This window comes from Sminthopsis crassicaudata, chromosome X (assembly GCF_048593235.1).
Source record: "Sminthopsis crassicaudata isolate SCR6 chromosome X, ASM4859323v1, whole genome shotgun sequence".
Classification (NCBI taxonomy): domain Eukaryota; kingdom Metazoa; phylum Chordata; class Mammalia; order Dasyuromorphia; family Dasyuridae; genus Sminthopsis; species Sminthopsis crassicaudata.
In genome coordinates this window covers 15,136,383-15,161,155 of record NC_133623.1, presented here as the reverse complement: position 1 = coordinate 15,161,155, position 24,773 = coordinate 15,136,383, and positions in this window count along the sequence as shown.

The window sequence follows — 24,773 nt, the reverse complement described above, 5'->3', positions numbered from 1 at the left end:
AATAGTAGTGATGAATATTAAAAAAGATTTCTATTTTGGGTCAAATAATTACTTCAGTTATGCTTGCTTTTATTAAAGCAATATTTCTTAATAGCAATTTTGCTGATCTAAACATTTTAGAAATTTCATAAAGGACTAATATTGAAGATTAGGCCTATCTCCTCCGAATGTACTTACTGAACCATGTGCATTTTGAATAGTTCCTAATATTAGTAGGTTCTCTGGATGTATAAATTAGGGCATTAGTGTAATGGTAAGTGAAAGGCACACCATAACAGAAAAAGCAGAATGTTTTCAAAGAAATATGTATATGTGCAAAATAATAAATATTTAGAAGATTATGGGTTCTGCAAGTTTCTGAAACAATTTCTAAGGGCTGGAAGAATTGCCCCTTAATATTTCCAGTAGTCTTATTTTCCACAACATCACAGAGCAAAGCTGACTTTAGTGTCTCAAATATAATGCCAAGAGGAAAAAAAAGCATATTGGCAGAGAATTCTCAAGTGGTCCCTCAAGAAAGGAGGAAATGTCTCTTCTCATTTTTCTTTACATATATCTCAGATTACAACATCTTGGAGATGCAGAATTTGTTCATTTTAGCCAGATTTCTGCTTCTGAAAAGTTGTTTATGTTTAGTTCTATCAAACACTTTATCTAAAGCATTTGGCACAGACTCATGGTTCTGAGAGGAAGAAAGAAGACATAACAGGAGAAACACACAAATTCAAACAGCTCCTAATAAAGGAAGGAAGCCAAAGTGATCAGAATATGGATTATATCAGCATGGCTCCATAGACTTACAAGTGGAAATAACTCAGAAGTTTCTAAAATGAGTAGTAATAATAATACTAAGTTGCATTTATAAAGTGCTGAAAATTTTATGAGGTGCTATACCTCTATTATTTCAGTTGAAACATCACTAGAGCCCTCTAACAGAGATATGAATAAAATTATTCTCATATAGGGGGGATGAGGAAACTGAGGCTAAGAAAGTTTATGTGTTGTCAATGGTCACACATGGAGGTCCAGAGGTGGAATTTGAATCCAAGACATCTGGACTGTTCCCCTGACTAGAAAGGTAATGATAATCAAACTGATTTGCCATGGCACATATTAATGATCAAAATTAATTCCACTCCTTGCTTTGATCTCAGTTTCTTCTACAGATAGGATCATTTTGTCAAATTATGTTCTGAGAAGGTGGGCTGAAGGATGGAGAAGTAGCAAGAGAGCTCATCTCCCTTATTATGGTTTGCTTTCTGCATCATCTAACTGGCCAGACTGCTGGCTCTTCCTTAAATACTGGTATTGTTTTCTTGGGTTTAGAACTATATGTTTAATTACTCTTTGTATTTGCTTTTCAAGCAGGTCATCTGTGAATGTAAGGCTTTCTATCTGAAGCTGAAACTTGGATCAGAGATAAGCTGCTTCTTCTTCAAGGAAATCCATCATTATGTGGACATAAGTAGGGCCAGTTAGGCCTGACTTTAGTTTTTGATTTTCAAACAATGGGACTGCAGAGTACAGAGGCTTAAATTCTTGCTTCACTTCTCATGACCTTGTGACCACAGACAAGCCATCTTATCTCTCTGCATGTCAGATGGCACATCTATAAAAGAGAAGGCTGTGATACATCATTTCCCAAGTCTCTTCTACTTCTAGAGCCTGAAATCCCATGAATTACTTTGCAACCAACACTAGTACCGAAAGATATAAGTAATAGAGCTTGGCTAGAGACAGAAGAAAAAACAAAACTGAAAAAAATGTGCATTTTCTCTCTGATATCAGAACACTAAAAATATGGTCCACTGTTAATCCCATATAAATAGATATATGAGAAAAAAGCCAAAGATAACTGACTGACTTGCCTACATATACCTCTTTCTAAACTTTACCAGCCATGAGGATGGCTGTTTAAGATTGGAGGGTGATAGATATGATAGATATTTTTTCCCTTGAGAAGATCATAAGACCTAGGTATTATGATACTTTTATAGAAGGCACATAGGAAACAACTGGAAAGCAATCAATAAAGCAAAGGTTGTCTGGTATTATTTTGAAATATGATGAGATGATTCTGGCACCCTCTTAAGAGAAAAAACAAAATGCAAATATGACTGAAAATGTAATGTAGAAAGACAATTCTGGAGGTAGTGACATTGAAAGGAACAGGCTTGTAGATCAAAATAGTAGAGTAAGAGATCTGGGGCTAGCTTTGAATCTGCTACTAAATGAAGAGGCAAATAAAATAAAATAAAAGAAGGAGCAACAGAGAACAGTCAAAAGAGGGTTGACCCTGAAATTAGGAAGCTCCAAGGTCTCACCACAAGGTTTATGTACCCCAGAGATGCTAAAGGCACAAAAAGACCCACATATAACAAAATATTCTTAGCAGGTCTTTTTTTGAGATATCAGAGACCTGGAAACAAAACAGATGCTCATTGATAGGAGGAATACTAAACAAATTTTGTCGGATGAATGTAATGCAATATTGTTGCACTGTAAAAATTCCTGAATATAAAGAATATAGCCAAGTATGAGAAACCTTATACTAACTGATATAGATCAGAAGAGAAAAATGATATGCACTATGATTACAAAGATATAAATAGAAAATGAAAAGAAAAAGTGAAACTCAGTGTTGCATAATTCTAAATACCAAGCTTGTCCCTGAAAAAGAGATGAGAAAAGCTAAACTCTTTTCCTAATCTGAGAGGTGAGGATTTACAGACCATTGGACATACTGACACTTAGTTGATGTGCCATTTAGTTTTGAGACACTACATGATTTTTCCTCATTCTTTGTAAATTTTTGTGAAAGGGGTGGCTCTGAATCCAGGAGAGAAGAAGCAGCTATTTAGAAATAAAAGCAAGAGAAAAACAAAATCAAATGAGTAAAAATTTTAAAAGTTTAAAGCAAAGCCATATTGGTATAGAAGGAAAACAATTATTTTAGTCTTACTTCTCTTGCTAGTTAAAAAGACAGCAGAGATTAAGAGAGAGTCAACTTCAGAACCAGAAAGACCAGGGTTCAATTACTACTACTGTCCCATACTAGCTATGTGACCACAGATAAATCATTTAAATTCTCAATAACTCTAGACATTTCTTTACGCTATAAATTGCACACCAGTTGCCAATCTGCACGAATCATACTACATTGGTGAAATCATATGCCCAGGATTAAAAATAAACAAAAAGTAATTGTGTAATCTTGGACTCATTTATTAATCCCTGGGGATCAATAAGATCACAAATTTGGAAGCATCTGGAAAGATATAGAACACCAAGAAAAGGTCATATAGAAAGTTTTTGTTAAGAATGGAGAAAAAAAGGTGGAAGTTTGAGGGTTACCAATTGCATCCTTCATACAAAAATATCTTATAAAAACTAGGGGATGACAATATGGCTACCCTAGCTGGCATAGCTTATTAGAATACCTTACTGATTGTCTTTTTCTTAATAAACATGCAAATCTCTGTGAGTTGAAACAGTCTCTCATCCAAATGTCAAAAGACTCATTTTTGTGTATTCACAGTTTTCTTAAATCAAAATTTCCAAAATCATCTATTTCATTGTTAAACTCTACACTTGTTAATAGATTCATAATGAAATTCAACCCTGATATTTTCATCTAGATCAGCCTTTTCAAGAAGACCAACTGAAATCCAGTGGCAATATTCTTTGGACTAATTGTACTTGCTCAAGTTGGCCAATCCTCCAGAAAAGAATGAAGATTATGCTGACGAATATTACAAGGGCAGTAATGATCCATGGTGTTCACCAGCTGAGAATCTTGTTGGCCTGAACATAATGCTTATTAATCACCACTGATAATTTATGGCTAACCCTAATATTTTTAATGATTTCATAAGGGAATAAAACAGTAGGTTGGCCAAGTAAATCCTGAGCAAAATTTACTAGAGTCTTTTCATATTGTAGTAGTAAACTTGTGTGGGTATCATTAAAATATGGAATGGAGGCTGGTTTTCCCATAAGAAACTATAAGAATGAAAATCCATGGTCAAGAATGAGTACAGAAATAATCTCTCTCTACCTACAGACTTCAATATGGCATACTTAAGCAAGATCACTTGGACATATAATGTAAACCAGAGAAAAGTCAAGAACAAATTAGAACAGAATGTGGCCCATTTGGATTTGTTACTGTTCAGTTTTTTTTTCTGATTTTTCAGGACTCCCTCTGAGGATTTCTTGGCAAAGATACTGGAGTGGTCTGTCACTTCCTTTTCTAGCTTATTGCAGATAAGGAAACTAAGGCAAATGGAGTTAATGGACTTGCCTATGGTTGCACACTTACTAAGAATCTGGGGCCAGATTTGAATTCAGTTCTTCCTGACTCTAGGGTCAGCCCTTCTGATCTCTGGTCCAAAGCATAAAACTGAAGAAAGTCTTAGCTACAAGATCCTATGAAGCATATAGGAGGCCTATATGAGGAATTCCCTAATGCCCCTAGTTATATCTCTGTCTAGGAATCACTTAGCATTACCTCATTGGGGACAAATACTCACATTCCATCCCTCTGATCCCACCAAAGAATAGATAGTCCTAAATGACAAGCACTGTCTAGTTCTAGTATTTGTATTCTCAGTGCTTGGCCCAGAGTATTATACTCAGAGGTGACTCATATTGAAAAGGTGAATTGCTGGGGTACCTGCTCCAGCCAAAGCTGCCAGGAGCTTTTCTAGTTACAAATGAGAGGATTAAAGAAGCACTGAGTGATCACAGTAAAGGACTCTGCCATTGCAGAGCCCTGAGTTACAGTTCTGCTTCTACCACGGTCTAACTGGATGGTGATTGAGCTATGTGAGCTCTCTGGCTCTCCTGGCAGCAAAGTACAGAATGTTAGTGGCAGAAGGCATCTCAGAAGCTTTCCGGTTCAGTTTGTTGCTGCACCCCACAGCTGGGTTGGGAAGCGTATCTGGAGTCAGGAAAGCTTCAGTAGCTCAGCAGCTGGGAGTCACGTCCTCTCCCTCAGCCTTGGCTTCCTCACCTACAGAACAGAGCTAAGAAGTATACCTTTTCCACGGCCTTATTGTGAGGATCAAATGAGGTAATATAGAAATTCTAGCTATTACGCCTAGAATTCTGTCTTATTAAATTCAAAACGACACACATTTCAGTACTTGTTATGAACAGGGTACTATGCTAGGCCCTGGGAAATATAGAAAAAACAAAAACAAATAAAAACTAGCCCTTGTCTTCAAGGACTTCGTTTACTACTGGGACACTGTAATATGATTATAAGATACAGTACAAATATTTTTACAAAAGTCATTTGAAGGTAAAGAAGTATTTGAAACCAGATGATGCATCAGGGAAGGCTTCCTATAAGAGAGAGCCCCTCCAAGATGTGACAAAAGAATCAGTCCTAGGCATGGCAGGCAGCCTTTGTAAAAATACATGGGTGAGTGATGACATAGTGCATTGACAGCAGGAAATAGACCACTTTGGCATAAACGGAAAGTGGATGTGAAGGGGAGAAATAGTGAAAAGGCAGGCAGTTAAGACTAGACTCTGAAGGCTCTTAAATGCCAAGCTGAGAAGTTTGTATTATATTTTCCAGTCAGCAGAGAGTCAGTGAAGTCTTTTGAACAGGAGAGTGAAATGGTAAGGACTACATTCAGGAAGATTATTGTTATGGCTGTATGGAAGAGGAAAAATGGGAAGCTAAAAGCGTAGGTATTTCAAAAGTGAAAAAGAGCAGTGATAAAGGCCTAACTTGGAGAGGTGGCTTTGTGAGAAAAGATATGCAGATACCAGCAAGGATATCAGGCTGGAATTGGCCCCTCTTCATGCTTGATTGGAAACGGAGAGTGAAGTGTTGAAAGTGATTCCGAGCTGCAAACCTGGGAGACTGGCAAGATGATGGTGGACATAATCCAATAAGTAATCACTCAGCTTTTGGTTGAAGAACTCCAGTGCAGAAGAAACCACTAACTCTGAAGGTAGTTCAGAAGTTTTCTTGACAACAATGCTAAATCTACCTTTATTTCTGCATCTTCTACTGGGCTTCTTAGCTTGCCCCTTTGGGACCAGGAAAAGGAAGTATGCATTCCATCTCCCAGAAGAACATCTTTTACACATCTGAAGATAGAACTCATGGCCTCCACAAGGCTTCCCTTCTCCAAGCTAAACACCCTCACTCCAGTCAGCCAGTCATCACATTGGTGTGGAAACCAGACCTGCATAACAATCCCTTATACAACATTCCCAGCAAGGGTTCTTTTGGCCCTGAACACAGAACCTCAAGTGAGGAAAAGCCCTTACCTCCTGAGGCTGACTATTTCATCTGGGCTCAACTCACCCTTTGGCAAGGTTTTTTCCCCATTATATTAAGTCTCATTCTATTTATCTTAAACTTCTACACATTACTGTAAATTTTACCTTCTGGAGCCAAGAAAAACCAGCCAACTTCTTCTATCCAATGCACAATGTATATGAGCCATTAATGGAAGTAAAGACAAATTAGAAGTTAATTAGCAAGGCCACATATGGTGGTATATTGCCCATAATGTCTGCTACTAGGCTGAGACTGGGAGATACCTACAACTTGGGAGTTCTCATTGATGGTAGGACTAAAGCTGGCAAGGTATCTTGGCTGAGTCTAATACCAATGCGGATACTCCTCTCTTCCCCAAGCCACAGGGAACAGAAGAGACATTGGATTGCTTAAGAAGGGATGAACTGATTTACAAAGGAGACAGAGCAAACCAAAACTTCTCTTTTGGTTTCCATTAGGTCCCGGCACTGTGTACACTGGCCAATGAACTTCTAATCGAACCAAGACAGAGAGACTCAAATCTCCAAGGGGGAAAAAAAGCTTAATTAGAATGAATTCAGGACTTCAAAAGGAATCCCTGTCAACTAAAAAGATAGAGCTAGTAATTTTGTAATTACTAAATTTACTTTAGTAATGTAGAAGGAACACTATGCTGGGAGACTATAGATCTCTGAGTTCTAATGTCTACACTGATAGCTTCACAGTCTTAAGAAAGCTACTACCCCATCTAAAGATGGCATTGGGTGGAGTCTCAGGATTCCTATCTGGAGATGAAATTAGATTTCAATATCTCTAAGATACCTTCTAGATCTTCTATTCAGACTCCAGAATTCTGCTTCACTAATCTATGAAAAAAAGTTATGAGGCCCTGGTTCTTTTAAAGAGAACAGAAATTGGGTATATAATCTAAACTTTAAAAAAAAAAAAAAAGCTGTACTTTACTCATCCAAATTTTAATGGGGGAAGGGAATCCTTTGTGTTAGGGAAACTAATGTTTTTATATCACATTAATTTCCAAGTAATAATTCCCATTCCCAGACACTCTGGAGATATCCCTTATAAAAAAGAATATAAAAAGAGGAGAGTGGAGGACAGCTCAGAAAAACTAACCAAATTATAGATCAAGTATGATAGTATATGTTGTATATCCATAGTAGTAGTAGTAGTAGTAGTAGTAGTAGTAGTAGTAGTAGTAGTAGTAGTAGTAGTAGCAGCAGCAGCAGCAGCAATAGTAGCAGTAATAGTAATAATAATAGTAATAATACTGGTGGAAGTAGTAGAAGAAGAAGATTTATAGTTTCCCACTTATGAAAAGGAGGGGGTACATTCTTTTTCTTCAGGTCAAGGATGGGAATTATAACTACACAATGGACTCTCTTAATTTTCACTTCTTTTAAATATTCATGTTTTGTAAATTACTAAGTCACTTGGGTAGCTGAGAAAGTACAAGGGAAAGTAAGAAAGGAAGGAAATAAGCATTTATTAAGTGCCCAGTACTTTCTAGGCACTATGCTAGGTATTTTATAAATATCATCACATTAGATCTTTATAACAACCCTTGGAGGAAGTTGTCATCATAATTCCCATTTTACAGAGGAGAAATTTGAGGCAACAGAAGTTATGTAATAGCTAGTAAGAAGAGGGCACATTCAAATTCAGGTCTTCCTAACTCCCACTGAACCACCTATTATTATTTAAAAAGGATGGTAGGGGAGGGCCAAATCTGAGAGATATTTTAAAAGAATAGTCTAACAGTTACTGGTTCTAGACATTCAAAGAAAGAGAGAACTCAAAAGTAACCCTCAAGCTAAAAACCTGAGGATGGGCTCTTAATGGTGCTGAGGAGAAAATGGAAAAGGAGAACCAGCCTGGGACTAAACATGATGAGAACTTGGAAAAATAAAAATGCTATAGAAAAAAAATCAAAAGTTGCTAAGCACTCAAGCTAATTTTTAAATCCAGTTCTCATAAACTACTTGATCTTTTTTACCCACTGACTTTGGGAAAAAAACACACACTTGGGAATTAAGGATCAGCAAGAAGTTCAAAAAATTAAGTATCATTAAGCCTATATTAGATCTAGCTAGGGTCAGAGAATTTAGAGCTGGAGTGCTTTTAGAGATAATTTAATTCAATTCCTTCACTTTAGAAGAGGAAACTGGGAGCCACAGAGGCAAATGAATATGTTTAAGGTCACACTGCTACTAAGTAACAGAGATGGGCTTGGGATCCAATTCTTTGGAGTTCTAAGACAATGATCATCACAATTCTAATACTAAACATTGTTACTCTCTGGTCTCAGTTTACAGGCTTTCCTGTGAAAAGTTCACAGTCATGACACAAATAGACTAGGATCTTCTGACAGTGTTGAACTAAGCTAAAATCCAATCATATTAAGTCTTTGTGCTTTTGCTTAATGGATGAATATCTGGTTTCTCTTATTGTGCCCCCTGAAACTTGTCAAACGTTTAGGGTATTTCCATGAAGGGAACTCAAGTTATGAAAATAATCATGTTTCACATTTAAAAATACATTTCCTGCAATAGCTCCATTTGCTCATCTAGATTATTAATTAGATGAACTATTGCTAGTTATTTTGTTCCAGTAATAACTGTGGTGGGAATAGAGTACAAGTTAAAATTTTCAATTAACCCTCTTCCCAAAGGAAGACGTCTAAAAATGTGGTGTATTCAAGCAAATAATTTAATTTTCCTATTTTTCTAGCTTATATTTTCATTATCTAAATTCAATAGCAAAAAACTTGAACTGTGTTGGATTAGAATACCAACTAGTTGGTGTTTCTATTCACAGAATTAAAAAAAAAAACAACAACTAAAATGTACAGATTTTTAAATGTTTCTATAAGTGATGAATTTCCATTGATTTTGTATCTGTCATATCCTAAGACACTACTATACAAGTTAATGAAAAATGGCACAACTTAGGATTAAAATATAGACGATAGTTACTTAAGTTGTCTGTCTTTAGAAGATTTATGACAATTTCAAATGGGATGCAAAGTTCTACCCTCTCTGCTCATGTAAGGACTACTTCCTAGACAATGTGCCTCTCTTTGTATTTTAAGTTTTTTTAATTTGGGGGTTCCAAATTCTCTCCCTCCCTATTCTATCTTACCCCATGAGAAGACAATATATTAATTATACATGTGAAAATATGCAATATATATATTTCCATATTGCCCATTTAAAAATTAAGAAAAATAAAATTAGAGAACTACACTTCAATTTGCACTTAGAGTTCATAGTTCCCTCTAGAGATGGACATGCATCCTTTGGAATTTTCTTGGATCCTTGTATTGATCAGAGGAGCCAAGTCTTTCACAGTTGATCATCATTACAATATTGTTGTTAATGAGCACAATGATCTTTGATTATTTCACTTTACTTTGCACCAGTTCATATATGTCTTACCATTTTTTCTTCTGAAACTGCCCCATTACCATTTCTTGTCACACAGTAATATTCTATCACAATCACATTTTATAAAGTGTGCAGCCATTCCCCAATGGTTGGGCATCTGCCCAATTTCTAATTCTTTGCTATTACAAAAAGAGCTCCTGTGAATAATTTTGTACATAGTAGTCTATCTTCCTCTTTTATGATCTCTTTGGGATACAGGCCTAGTAGTGGTATTACTGGAAAGAATAAGCAGAGTTTCATAGCCCTATGAGCATAGTTCCAAATTGCTCTCCAGAATGGTTGGATCAGTTCACAACTCCAGCAACAATGCATTAATGTTCCAGTTTTGCCACATCATCTCCAACGTTTAATAAATTTCCTTATCTGTCATATTATCCAATCAGATAGGTCTGAAGTGATACCTCAGAGTTGTTTTAATTTGCATTTCTCCAATTCACAGTGATTTAGTGTATGGTTTAATATTATTACAGATACCTTTAATTTTTTCATCTGAAAACTGCCTCTTTATCTCCTTTGACTATTTATCATTGTGGAAATGCTTCTAACTTTTATAAATTTGACTCAATTATATACTTAGCATATATTTGAGAAATCAGTCCTTTATCAGAGATACGTACTGTAAAAAACTTTATATGATTTCACTGTCTATGCTAGCTTTTAGAAAAAATGTTGTTTCCTGGATTATCACTTTTAATTAGGTACATTTTCACCTTTCATTTTGCTAAAATCATGACTGCTAACCCTGATTTTTTTACTTCAGTTAAAACATAATAGATTCTCCTTTAGCCCTTCATTTTAACTCTGTGCATGTCTTTATGTTTCAGGTGTATCTCTCTCTTTTTTTTTTTTATTATAGCTTTTTATTTACCAGATATATGCACGGGTAATTTTATAGCATTGATAAATGCCAAACCCTTTGTTCCAGTTTCTCCCCTTCTTCTCCCTACTACCTCTCACTGATGGCAGGTTGACCAATACATGTTAAATATGTTAAAGTATAAATTAAATACAATATATGTATACATGACCAAACAGTTGTTTTGCTGTACAAAAAGAATCGGACTTTGAAATAGTGTACAATTAGGCTGTGAAGGAAATAAAAAATGCAGGCAGACAAAAATAGAGGGATTGGGAATTCTATGTAGTGGTTCATAGTCATCTCCCAGAGTTCTTTCACTGGGTGTAGCTGGTTCAGTTCATTACTGCTCTACTGGAACTGATTTAGTTCATTTCATTGTTGGAGAGGGCCACGTCCATCAAAATACATCCTCATACAATATCATTATTGAAGTATATAATGATCTTCTGGTTCTGCTCATTTCACTCAGCATCAGTTGATGTAAGTCTCTCCAGGCCTTTCTGAAATCCTCCTGCTGGTCATTTCTTACAGAACAATAATATTCCATAACATTTATATAACACAATTTATTCAGCCATTCTCCAATTGATGGACATCCATTCATTTTCCGCTGCAAAGAGAGCTGCCACAAACATTATTGCACATACAGGTCCCTTTCCCTCCTTTATATCCTTTTGGGGTATAAGCCCAGTAGTAGCACTGCTGGGTCAAAGGGTATGCACAGTTTGATAACTTTTTGAGCATAGTTCCAGATTGCTCTCCAGAATGGCTGGATGTATTCTCAGGTGTATCTCTTGTACACAACATATTGTTGCATTGTAGTTTTTAATTCATTTTGCTCTGTGCTTCCATTTTATGGGTTACCTCATCCCATATACATTCACATTTATAATTATTAACTCTATATTTCCCTCCATCCTATTTTCTTCTGTTCACCCTTCTCTCTTATTCCTATCTTATACCTCCTCCAAAGCCCGTTTTGCTTCTGACCCCTACCTTCCTTAACCCATTTTTTTTATCTTTGTCCTTACCCCTCTTAATTCTTCTCCCCTTCATAATTCTTCTTTCCTTCTCTTCCATCCTCTCCAGGGGTAACTCATCATCTCTTGAGACAGCCTTCTCTACTTTGGCAGCTCTAACTGTTAGAAAGGTTTTGTTTTTCTTTCCTTTTTTCTGACATTAAGACTGCATTTCCTCCTTCCAACTTCTCTCCACTATCCCTGTGCGATGGTCCGGTCTAGCTCCTTTGAAGGGCTCAGAATAAGTCCTTGTCAGGATAAGCAAAAGTTCTTGCACCACGTTGTGGATGACAATATGTAATGTGCTGTTTTCTGCAGAAACTGCAGATTGTTCTCTGGGAAGAGATCTGCTGTCTCAACTGCTGCCAACTCTGACCTAGAGTAGAGACTTTCAATCTCTCGAGTGCCGCCCTCTTTTGTCCTTCCAAAGAATGGGTGTGGGATAACGCAAGGGCTTCTGGGAAAAAATACTTCAACCAGGGAACTTGCTCCTTCTAAGCATGCAAGCTCCTCCCCAGAAGTTCAAAAGGGTAAAACTCCATAAAGGCCTGAACTAGAGAATTGTTAAGTACCGACTTAGCACTTAGTAAGAACCTACTATCTCATTATCTCATTAGCACTTAGTGAGAACCAAAGATCCCTGGTTCTGTCTGGTGGATCTAAACAGAAGTAGTCCAATTCTTCTTCCATGTGATAGCATTCTTTAGATTAAGACAGCTATCATGTTCTCCTGAGCCTAAACATCCTCAGTTTCTTGAGCAGATATATGTGTACAGTTAACACATAACTGAAACTACCTTCTTATGATTTTAGACCCATATAAGAAGTAAATGAGTTTGAAAGGTCACCTAATTATTTAAAAATATAGATATCACCTGAAGGGAAACAAAATCAACCTAGCACTAAGATATGTACCTTAATATACTAGGCAGCCAAGCACGATCAAGTCCATAACTGAGTACAGCATGAGAACCAGTCTTGAAAGTTAAAAATAACAACTGGATGATTGTTCAAAGTTGAGTTCAGAAAAGGTAGCCAAAATATCATCAGCAAGCCTCCAAGAGCACTCTGTCCATGTGTGGCTTTAGTAATAAGCACAGGTTATTCTCAATTCACTCTGCATTTTTCAATAGAGCATCTATCCTGCATTGTGCCATTTTCTCTTTCCAATCTCCTAGACAAACAGAACAGATTAAATTTCCCCCTAACAATGAAAAACAACAAATCACAAGTAAATTCAAGTGGAGCTTTCTCCAAAGGTCAACGAAATTCTGCCAATTTTTCTCTCTCCTCTATGAGATGTTATATTCTCTGCATCTTAGAGCAAGTCTTCAGACATTGGCTAACCTATTCTTCACTGACAATAATCTATTTACCATCTATAATCTCTTCCACTTTTGTTTCTTGTCAATTCTACATTTCTGTCATTTCCATTTCTTAAGGGAGGCATTCTGATCTACAGAGGTCACCTGGCTTGACTATTTATTATCCTTCAAAATGGCATTTTCTAGTATTTTTAATAATACTGAAGATGCTGAAACCCTTTCACTAACTTTCAGGTACATAAACTTTTTTCTCTGATGCCTAAAAGGTTCATGTAGGGAATATGCGAGGGCTGGGATGGGAGGGCATCTACCATTTCCCCTGGGCTGTCGCTGGATGTCACATCAGACCATGCTTGAAACCTTTTGAGTTTCTTTGTGCTGCACATCATACTGTGAATTTGCTAAATAGCAGAGAAAGAGAGAATATTCACATTATGTCTACAGAGAATAGGTAAAATAAAAAGGAAGCTGAGCAGATTACACATTAGAACTTTTGAAGTAGCCAAAAGGAAGAGTTGAAGATATTAGGAAGCCAATTTATTTTCCATAGGTAAGTCCCTCAAGTCGCCATTTTACTCCACTTCAGTTACTCTAATTAAAATAAATCTACTATGTGGAAATATCAACTTGTAGAATTAAAGCTGCCAGGCCAGGAGGAAAGATTACTTGTACTTGTGTTGGCATAAAGCACTTCCAATGGAAATCAAAAAAAGAAATCACCAGAACACAAATCTTTTAAAATTGAATTAACAATCTTTGAATAGAGCAGAATCACTTAAAGAAATGAGAAACTCAGATATATCAGTTGGAATTAGCTAAGCAAAATTAAGCCTGCTTAGAACTGATAGCATATAAGCCTGATATTTTTAAAGGGTCTCCTTTATTACCTTTCAGATCATCTTACCCTGGCAATATAGAAGTAGGTTGATATTTTTTTCTCTTTAGATTATATCCATATTTTAAATGACTAGATTACCTTTAGAGCTCATTTACCCCCTAGAATCATAAGAAAGTAACTTTCTATTATGTGCTCACTGTGAACATAGTATTTATATTTTCTTATTTCTTAATAAAATATCTTCTACTAGAGAATCATTTAGATGTTTCATCGTGTTATGAAAGTGATACTGGGACCTCTAATACTTTGCCAGCAGAAAGCACTTTATCAAGTTGAAAAAACTTTAGGTACACCCTACAGTGAAACTGAGTATCTCTTGTCTGAGGACCAGCCTAAATTCCTAAAAGCTCAATCCACAGAGGGACACAATTTTCAGCAAAAGAACCTCTGGATGACTACCTACTCAGTCTGATCAGTTTCAGAACTTTGCAGTACTGAAGTATTTCTATTATTTTTCTTTTAGGTAAAGGCAGCAAACATTTAGTAAGGACTCGTTATGTGCAAGGTAGCTAGGTGGCTGGGCCTGGAGTTAGGAAGATCTGAGTTCAAATTCAAACACTTATTAATTATGTGAACCTGAGAAAGTCACTTAACTCCTCGTTTTCTCAGCTATAAAATGAGAATAATAATGACATCCACCTCCTAGGGTTGTCACGAAGACCAAATGAGACACTATGTATACAATACTTAACATAGTTCCTGGCACATAGCAGATGATATGAAAATGCTAGTTGCTATCATCGCCATCATCATCATTATTAGGCAAGATTCTTAGGTGACAAGGTAGGGGCAGGGAATGTAGAGAGTTTGGAAGCACAATCCATGGGGTTTGGCTAGAGGATCAATGAGAGTGAAGATAAAAAGGATGCCTTGCTGCAACAGAAGCCTGCTTGAGATAAATAACACAAATTTGTAGGGGATTCAGTCAGCTCACTTGAGTGACTTCCTCCAGCTCTATTTAGCAGCTTGGTAAGTCAGGATGGAAGAAGGTAGGGGGAATAATTCAGGAATGATTTTGCCAACCATGAATGGCAATTCAATTGCGCTGGCAATAGAACAAGGCGACATGGGACTGGAGTGTGTGAAGTATAAAGTATGAAGAAGGACTATGAAGATGAACTGGTTAACAGAAAAGGAATTCAAAAAGGAGGAAAGTAAAGTCATCGTGAAGATAATGGTCTCACATAGTACTGAAGAGTAAGGGGACTGGAGGCCATGATGAGGACAAATAGTAGGTATAGGTGGAGTAAGGTACGCATAGATGCAATGGGATGACAAATAATGATCAGTTAGAGGAATGTTATCGGTTTGGGGGATGGAGTTGACACAAGTGGGCTAAATGAGGACCTATGGTACGAGTATCCCTGTTTATAATTGAGGAGTAGAAGTATATAGGTAATTGCACCTAAGAAGAATGAGAAACTGGAAGACTAGGGTGCTTGAAGAAACAGTAACATATATGCCTTGGAATCAGGAAAGAAATTCAGAGTAGAGCATAGACTATTTTGATTTTTCATCTATAATTTGTGAGACTAGGGAATAGGAGAGCAGGGACAGCCAGTGCTGAAGATGACGGCCAGTGGGGGTAAGCCTGGTCTTTGGGAATTGAAGAATATGGAAGAGCATGAGAGGATGAGGTACAAAATGAAGAGAAGTTTGGTAGTTTGAAAATAGGAATGAGAAAGTACAAAATGCAAGAGACTCGATAATAAAGTCACAGGCTCTGAGAAGGTGGGAGGAATCACATTCACATTTAACTGTTTGAATTAGAAGAGATTCCATTAGAGACAGAGTGCTTAAGGGAGGCAGATCATTTTCTAAAAAGAAAAGTCTGGGGGGAGAAAAAGGCCAGATTTCCTTTTCTTTCTTCCTATCTGTTTATTCATTCTCTTTCTGGGGCATTATCATTTCCACTTTTCTGATTTTTTATAATTCACAATCCCATTTCTTCACTAAAGTCAATCTCCTTTTCTAAGTCATTTACACTTCGTGCTTCACTTATTCTACATCTTTCCTATCCATTGCTTAAAATAATTCTCCTGGAGTTCCTTATTTACCCCCTTGCTTTCTCATTTTTAGATAACTCTCCAATAACACTTTTTCCAAAGTGATTTTATGAGACAATATTTAAATGTGCACTATCTGTTTAGGCCTTAGCAGCATTTCATTATTGACTATTCGACTGATTTGTTCAAGTTTTATTGTTCCATGAGGAATTTTAATTATAGGTCTGGTATCTACTTTACATACTTGCCGAAGGGAAAATTTTTAACTAACCAACTGCCATATTTGTCCACTGATTCTAGCTTTGTTTTTAAAATGATTATATGAATATAACATTATCCTTCCAGGGCATTTTAAAGTCCTAGGGCTGCTATAAGTATGATCTCATTTTATTCTAACAAAGTCTTCTTCCAATGCCTCATTGTGCTATGGAGTTGACTCTGGGTTCTCCAATGCTATGCCAATTGAACTTAAGCTGAAACTGGCTCTACTAAATTGTAAAGACTTAACAGGATCACCAAATCTTAGAGGTGGAAGGGGTATTAGAAGCCATATAGACCAACTCTTTCATTTTACAGATTAAAATGGAACCTAGAGAAGTGAAAGGATTCCCCAATGATCTCTTTTGTCCAAGAATTAACTTCGCTAAATTAAAAAATCTTCATTACGTCTTCTACTTCCTTCCATGTACATAGTAGGAACTCAAAGAAAGCTCACTGAATTACCTATTTGGTGGCAGGATGAGGAAATTTGGGGCCATAGTAACTCTGAAAGAACCAAATTTTTTTTTTCATAGCTGGATTGTAATGTACATCTAATTTATTCAACAAACATTGCTAAGCAGTTACTAGAGAGAAAGCACTATTCTAAGTTTCAAGGTTACAAAGACAAAATAAAAAAAAGAATCCTCTCTGACCTTAAGGAACTTACATTGTACTGCAATGATGGAGGGAGTAATCATGCCCTGAAATCACAACTCCTCGATATACTGAAATATCTACACCAAAACTCAGACCAAGACTATTATGTAGTTTCATACAATACTGCCTGAGCAGATTTTATTCGGTTAGACTAAATTTAACCCATTCCATAAAAAGGGATATTAGGAATCCAAGGATAATTGGGTGAGTTTGTAGTTTTTTAGTTGTTCCCCCTCCTTCAGCAGAAACCAATAAAAACAGTGACATTTATAAAGAAATATTTCAATAAACTGAGATGTACAGAAGGACCTTAAGAGCTACGCCTATCAACTACTCTCTTGTTCAGTTTATTACAAACTTGTTACTATGGTGGTAGACAGTGCCCAAAACTCATCATATGCCACCAATATATAATCAGAAAGGCTTGCCAGATGTGAGCAACATTTTTTTGTTTTGTTTTGTTAATAATCAACTTAGCAGATATTCTTAGCAAAATTCACTTAGTTTAGACCATTTTACTTGTCTGCTCTGAAAAACCCTAACTAACCTCTTTCCTTTCTAGTTTATTACAAAATCATGTGGTAGATCTTTACTGAAGCCAAATGGAACAGATTTCCTAATATTAAGAGAAACTGGACTAATTCGTTCTTCTGCCTATACATTTATTTTAATATACCAGTGACATGACAAGATGACAGCTGGGAATATTTGTTAATAGCTTTCCATTTCGACTTGTTAAATGTTTCCATTAGAATGCAGATCAATGATATGATATGAATAATTCTAATAAAAATAGCAAAGGGATATGGGATTTTTAAATACGTAATTTACCTAATTATTTTTGGTATTAAAGTTAGTTGGTAATTCAATCAATTTACTGTTTTACCCTATGAGAGTAGGAATGGTAACAACTAGATTTCAGTATATCATAACTATTTCAATTAATTTACAAGTTTGGAGTTAATTCATTTGCAATTCCAAATTAAAAGTTTAATTAATTTGGGGCCTTTTCTTTCCTTTCCAAATGTTCCAATTTACGGTAATACTATGCTTTTATTTTCCTTGTTGGTATACAGAGGATGAACAAAATGGAGAAAAAAATGAGATTTCTTAATGGAGACATTTAAATGAACTTCACGAATTCATTGTTTTAGAGATAAAACAAACAAAATTGTTTAAGCACATAGTGGACAGAACACTGCACTTGGGAGTCAGGAAGACTTGGTTTTAAGAACACCCTTACTAGCTGTGTGACCTTGAACAAATCATTTACCTTGGTGGCCTCAGTTTTCTTGCCTATAAATATGGAAGGTGGATCAATGACCTCTAAGGTCCCTTTCAAGTCTAAATCTATGATCCTATGAATAAAGTAAAGAGCCCATATATCCAAGTATAGGTGAGGAAATATGACTTTACAGAAAATGCTATTTTTAACATATGGACAGGCACTTCAGAAAGAAAAAGGTGTGCTACTTAATAAACAGATAATGCTTCTGAAATTGGAACTGAAGGGGAGAGAAATACTACAATTTGAATGAAAGTTATCTTGGTGTTAACATTTGGGGCAGTGGTTTTGGCAAACATCTTTGTAACTTTCTTGCAAAAGTTTGATAGGTAAGAATTAATTACCTACAGCAAAGATGGAAAAACTAAAAAAAGTTCTGTCAAGTTCAATAATTATCTTTATGGGAACAATGGCTTCAAAAAAGGAAAGAAAGAATTTCTTAAAATCTCAAAGTTTTCTGTAGAATTGGCAGGCCAGAGGGTTCAATCCTGAAATGAACAGTGAATTCCTCATAAGAATGAGATTTTGATTAAAGGTGATTTCATTGGCTAACAAGATGCTTATTAAAACATAGAAAAAGAAAAGCTACCAGGACCATTTTAATCTGTTAATGAGTCTCTGTTGAGATATATTCAATTTCCATCAGTCAGTGTGAGAGAAATGCTGTGACAGGAAATTGGAAGATAACTTCTCCTCCCATTCAGAAATCAACCCTCCTTCTTGTTGCTTCCCATAACACCAGGCTAAGAGAACATATAAGAGGAAAAGATATTTTTTTTTTTCCACAAACAGATGCCCATTAAAAAAAATGTCCAGGCCCACTGACTTTAATGAGACTTTTCTTACAGAACCACTTCTGTATTCACTGCCAAATAACAATGCTAGGCCCAAGGTCCCAAAGACAGCTGGAGTTGCAAGCAGGTTGAAAAGCAAGGAAGAGGAGGTGGCAGCTTCAGTTAGTGCTGAAAAAATAACACCCATCAAATCAGCAAGGATTATAAGAAAGGGAAAGTATCAATGTTGTAGAGGCTATGGAAAGTACTGTTGGTGGAGCAGTGAATTGATCTAACTCTTCTGGAAAACGCTTTGAAATTTTGTTAAATGTTATATTAAACTTTTCATTCTGACTTTAGCAATCCTACCTCAAAGAGTTCAAAGAGACAAATGCTTCATGCATAGCAAAATATTCAACAGTAGAGCTTTTTGGCTTCAAGAAACTAGCAATTAAGTAAGTGTGTGTTGAAAGGACAATGGTAGAAAAATTATAATACATCAATATAATAATATGCTGATGTAATGTGAGAAAAGGCAAAATGTGGAATTCAGAGAAATACAGGAAGATTTATATGGACTGATATACAGAGTAACAAAGAGAACTAGGAGAAAACCCACACAATGGTTTAAAATACTAGAAACAAATAAGAAATGTTACAAAGATCAGAATTCAGACTAATTGCTACGACAAAGTTTGGTTTCAGAGAAGAGATGGTACAGACCATTTGTTGGGAGATTATTCATACAATATATCTCCCCTCAGTAAAAGTGTGAAGAGGGGAGTGATTGGAATAGAATGTTACATATCCTGCTAGAAGCAGTCATTTTGTTGGTTGGTTACTTTAATCTATTTTTCTTTGTTAAAAGAAAAGGATCAATGGACAAGGTTAAGAAATATATTAGGAGATAAATATGGTGACTAAAAACAAAAAAAAACAATAATATTTAAAAATGAATATTTTTAAACACCTCAGGTTCTCATATACATGAAATCAGGAAGTTAAGCATGTGGCACAGCTGGCCATATGATATCAATGTCACTCTGCTTCCTTTTAGATAGACCTCCCAGGTCTATACAGAGAATGAATCCGTGATCTTGGGCTCATTAGCTCTGTGCTTTCCTTACATGGATCCATTTACAATTGACATAAGAAATTAATCCTGGGCAGCAGAATAAATATGGCCCCAAATGCCAAATATCAACCGACACTACTGAATCCCCTGAACTGCCTTTAAAAACACCCTGCTCCAAACTTTGCAGAAGATTTCCATATCAAGATGAAGCATCCTGAAATGGGGGAGTACCCCAAATGCCATAGATATGGTCATGGACGAGGCAAAGGAAAATGAAAAATGCAGGGAAAAGAAAAATTTTAGGAAAAGAGCATATTATTAATCACAAAGGAACACTAAGATTCTCTTTAGCATCTAATCACTTACTAAAGATATGGCAGAAGAAATCTCATGTTTTGATGCATGATGTCAGTTTGTTTCAGTCACATCATGTAATGTTGATTAACTAATATTGTTTAACAGATGTAACAACATGACATGAAATATGCTGCCCAAAAAGTTAAAGAGAAAAGAGGCATTTTATCACAAGTTAATTGAAGATTTTTTAATTTTTTCAGTGGAGGATCATTTTGTCAAAGATGGTAAATAAATATGTCTAGAGAATATTTACCTGCTTAAAAATGCGTTTTGAATGCTCACTGGTGCAATCTTGACATGTATAAGAATATGAGAAAAATAGAGTGTGTTGAAAGGGATAGAGATTCTAGAATACTTATATTCTTATAATTTTCTAACAGGATAACATTTGTTCCTTAAGGAGAATACTAGAAATTTAGAATCTTTCCAGTTTGACAGATGAACTTGTGTTGAAAGAGAGTCTGGTAAGTCAGGTGAGGTGTCAAAGTTGACTAGATGGATTGCTTAGTTTCTTAAGGTTTCTAATTTAAAAAAAATTCATAAAATGTACAGAAATACACATTAAAATTATAGTGTAAATTATTCATCCTGATGAACAAAATTTTGATATAATTTCACAAAAGATTTCTTGTGTTTCTCAGATTTTTCATATTCACAGATCCTTATAGAACAACAATATTCTGTTATGTTCATGTACAATTTTGTCCAACCAGTCCCAGCCAGTGGGCACATAAATTGTTTCTGGCATCTTGCTATCACAAATACTAACACTATGAATATTTTTATACAAATGAATTCTTTCTTGCTATGAGAAACATCAGTGGAGTATAAACTCAGTCGTAGGATTACTGAGTCAGAAGGTATGAATAGTTTCAAATTGTTTTCTGAACAGTCAGACCAATTCACAGTTCCACTAGTACTGAATTAGTATGCCCTCTTCCCCACAGTTTTTGCAAAACTGATATTTTATTGGTGATACTTCAGCAACACCTAACTAAGCATTTCTCTTATTATTAAGTAACCTTGAATGGTTTTGCAGATGGCTGCTGACATCCTGACTATTTGTATCCATGAAAAATACTTCCTTTTACAACTTTTATGTTAATTCCCTACATGTTTAAGATATCTGTAGATATTTTATTCATGACATTCTTGATAAAATTCACTTGTAAATATATCTGATATTGATATATTTTGGGGGGGACTTAATTTATGATCTGCTCAACTACTTTAAAATGGAGTTGTTTAGATTCACAATTTCTCATGTTGCTAATTGAGATCTTTATATTTTTAATATAATAAATAGTTTTCATATGTTAAGGCATAATTTCTTTTTAAAATACATTGCCTTTTATTTTTGTATAACTCATCCGTGATAACAATTTCTTTTAAATAAGAAGAAAAAATAAAGAACAAAACCAATATGATGAAAAAAATCTGTCGTCTACAAGGTCACTCTTTTAGACATCTTTCTAAAAGGATTAGGGGGCACTATCTTCTCATATCTTTCCACTGTGTTGTGTTTATAATTTCACATTTTTCAATTTTTTAATGGTGGTTCTCTTTCCTTTTTCATCTTTGTAGTAACTGTGTGTATTGTTTTCCTATCTCTGCATTCTTCAGTTTTTATAACCTCATTTAACTCTTTTCAAGCTTCTTCATATTCATCATATCTCAGACAACAGTAGTATTCCATTATAATTCACAAATGAAGATTTTAAGCCATTATCTTATTGATTCACATCTATTCATTTTCCAATAATTTTGTTGTTGTTACTTTTACCAAGAAAAATGTTGTTACTATTATTTTGGTGTATAAGGAGCCTTCTTCTTGGACTATATTGCTGGCAAAGGAATCTCTAACTCATGAGGAAGGGTATTTTAGCCACTTTATTTACATAATTCCAAAGTGTTTTCTAGAATGGTAATAATAATTTATAGCTCTGCAAGTAATAGAGTAGTGTGCTTGTCTACCAAACAATAATTCTTCCACCACTACTCCTATTTTTGCATTTGCCAATTGTATGAGATAAAACTGTTTTAATTTTCACTCCTCTTCTTATTTGAAACTTTTTGAATGTTTTGGTAGGACTCCTTCAATCCCTATTTTTCAAATAGTTTATATAACATTGAAGTTAATTGTTCTTTAAATGTTTGGTAGAATTCACATGTAAAATGAATCTGATCCTGGGGATTTTTTCTTAGGGAGTTGGTGAATAGCTTGATCTATTTCTTTTTCTAAAAATGGGACTATTTAAGCAATTTACTTCCTCCTCTGTTAATCTGGGAAGCCTATATTTTTGAAGGTAGTCATCCATTTCACTTAGGATATCAAATTTATTGGCATAAAGTTGGGCAAAGTAACTCCTAATTATTGCTCTAATTTCCTTTTCACTGGTGAACAGTTCTCTCTTTTCATTTTTAAGACTAACAATTTGATTTTCCTCTTTCCTTTTTCTAATCAGATTTACCAAAGGTTTATCTATTTTATTGTTTTTTTTTCATAAAGCCAACTCTTTGTTTTATTTATTAATTAAATAGGTTTTTTACTTTCAATTTCAATTTCTCCTTTTAGTTTTAGAATTTCAAGTTTAGTATTTGATTGAGGGTTTTTAACTTGCTATTTTTCTAGCTTTTTAAGTTGTAAGCCCAAATTATTGAACTTCTCTTTCTCTACTTTATTCAAGTAAGCCTCTAAAGATATAAAATTTCCCCTTATTACCGTTTTGTCTGCATCCCACAAATTTTGGTATGATGTCTCATCATTGTCATTATCTTGAGTAAAATTAATTGCTTCTATAATTTGCTGTTTCACCCAGTCATTCTTTAAGATGAGATTATTTAATTTCCAATTACTTTTTGGTCTATTTACCCCTAACTTCTTGTTGAATATAGTTTTTATTGCATTGTGATCTGAGAAAAATACATTTACTATTTCTGCCTTCCTGCATTTAATTTTGAGATCTTTATGTCCCAATATATGGTCAATTTCTGTATAGGTTCCATGAACTGCTGAGAAGAAAGTATACTCCTTTCTATCACCATTGTTTTCTACAAAGGTCTATCATACCTAGTTTTTCTAATGTTATATTTACTTCTTTAATTTCTTAATTGTTTTGTGGTTTGATTTATCTAATTCTGAGAGTGCAAGGTTGAGATCTCCCACTATTATAGTTTTACTGTCTATTTCTTCTTGCAACTCTCTTAACTTTTGCTTTAGGAAGTTATATGCTATACCACTTGGTGAATATATATTTAGTATTGATATGGCTTCATTGTCTATGCTACCTTTTAGCAGGATATAGTTTCCTTCCTTCTCTCTTTTAATTAGATCAGTTTCTGCTTTTGCTTGATCTGAGATAAGGATGGCTACCCCTGCTTTTTTGTCTTCACCTGAAGCATAATAGATTCTGCTCCAACCTTTTACCTTTACTCTGCATGTATCTCCCTGCTTTAAGTGTATTTCCTGTAAACACCATATTGTAGGGTTCTGACTTTTGATCCAGTCTGCTATCCACCTCCGTTTAATGGGAGAGTTCATCCCATTCACATTTACAGTTAAAATTACTAATTCTGCATTTTCTGCCATCATATTATCCCCTGATTACGCTTTTTTCCCTTCTCCTCCCTGAATCCCTTCTCCAGTATTGAATTTATGGACCCCACTTGTGAAGCGCAGCCCTCCCTTTTTAGAATCCCTCCCCCCTCCTTTTAAGTCCCTTCCCCTTTCTTGTACCCTTCCCTTTTTCCCCTTTTCCTTTTCCCTTTTCCTCTCCCCCTTATAATGAGGTGAGAGAGAATTCTCTGGAAAACAAATACGTCAATTATTTACTCTTTGAGCCTACTCTGATGAGAGTAAGATTCACACAATGTTTCTCCCCCTCTCTAAATTCCTTCAGATGTGGTAGATTTTTTATGCCTCTTCCTGGGATGTAGTTTGCCTCTTTTTATCTCTCCTTTCCCTTTCTCTGATACTACCCCCTTCCCTTTACTACTTCTCTTTTTTATGTTATATCAGTAAAATCAAATTATCCATGTGAACTTTCTATATATCCACAACAGAGATAAAGTTCTCAAGAGTTCTTTTTACCTTTTTCAGCTTCTCTTCAGTTTTGTGGATGTAGATCAAAAATTTTGTTTAAGTCTGTTTTTTTTTCTTCTTAGAAACAAATGGAATTCCTCTGTTTCATTAAATGACCATCTTCTATCATGGAAGAAAATGCTAAACTTAGCTGGGTAGTTTATTCTTGGTTGTAATCCTTGTCCTTTTGGAATATCAGGTTTCAGGCCCCTTCGATCCTTTAATGTGGAGGCAGCCAGATCTTGCGTGACCCTTATTGTGGCACCTGATATTTGAATTGTTTTTTCCTCGCTGCTTGCAATATTTTTTTCCTTAGTTTGGTAGTTCTGCAGCTTAGCCACAATGTTCTGTGGAGTTCTTTTTTAGGGTCTTTTTCAGAAGGTGTTCGATGAATTCTTTCAACGCCTATTTTTCCTTCTGTTTCTATTATCTC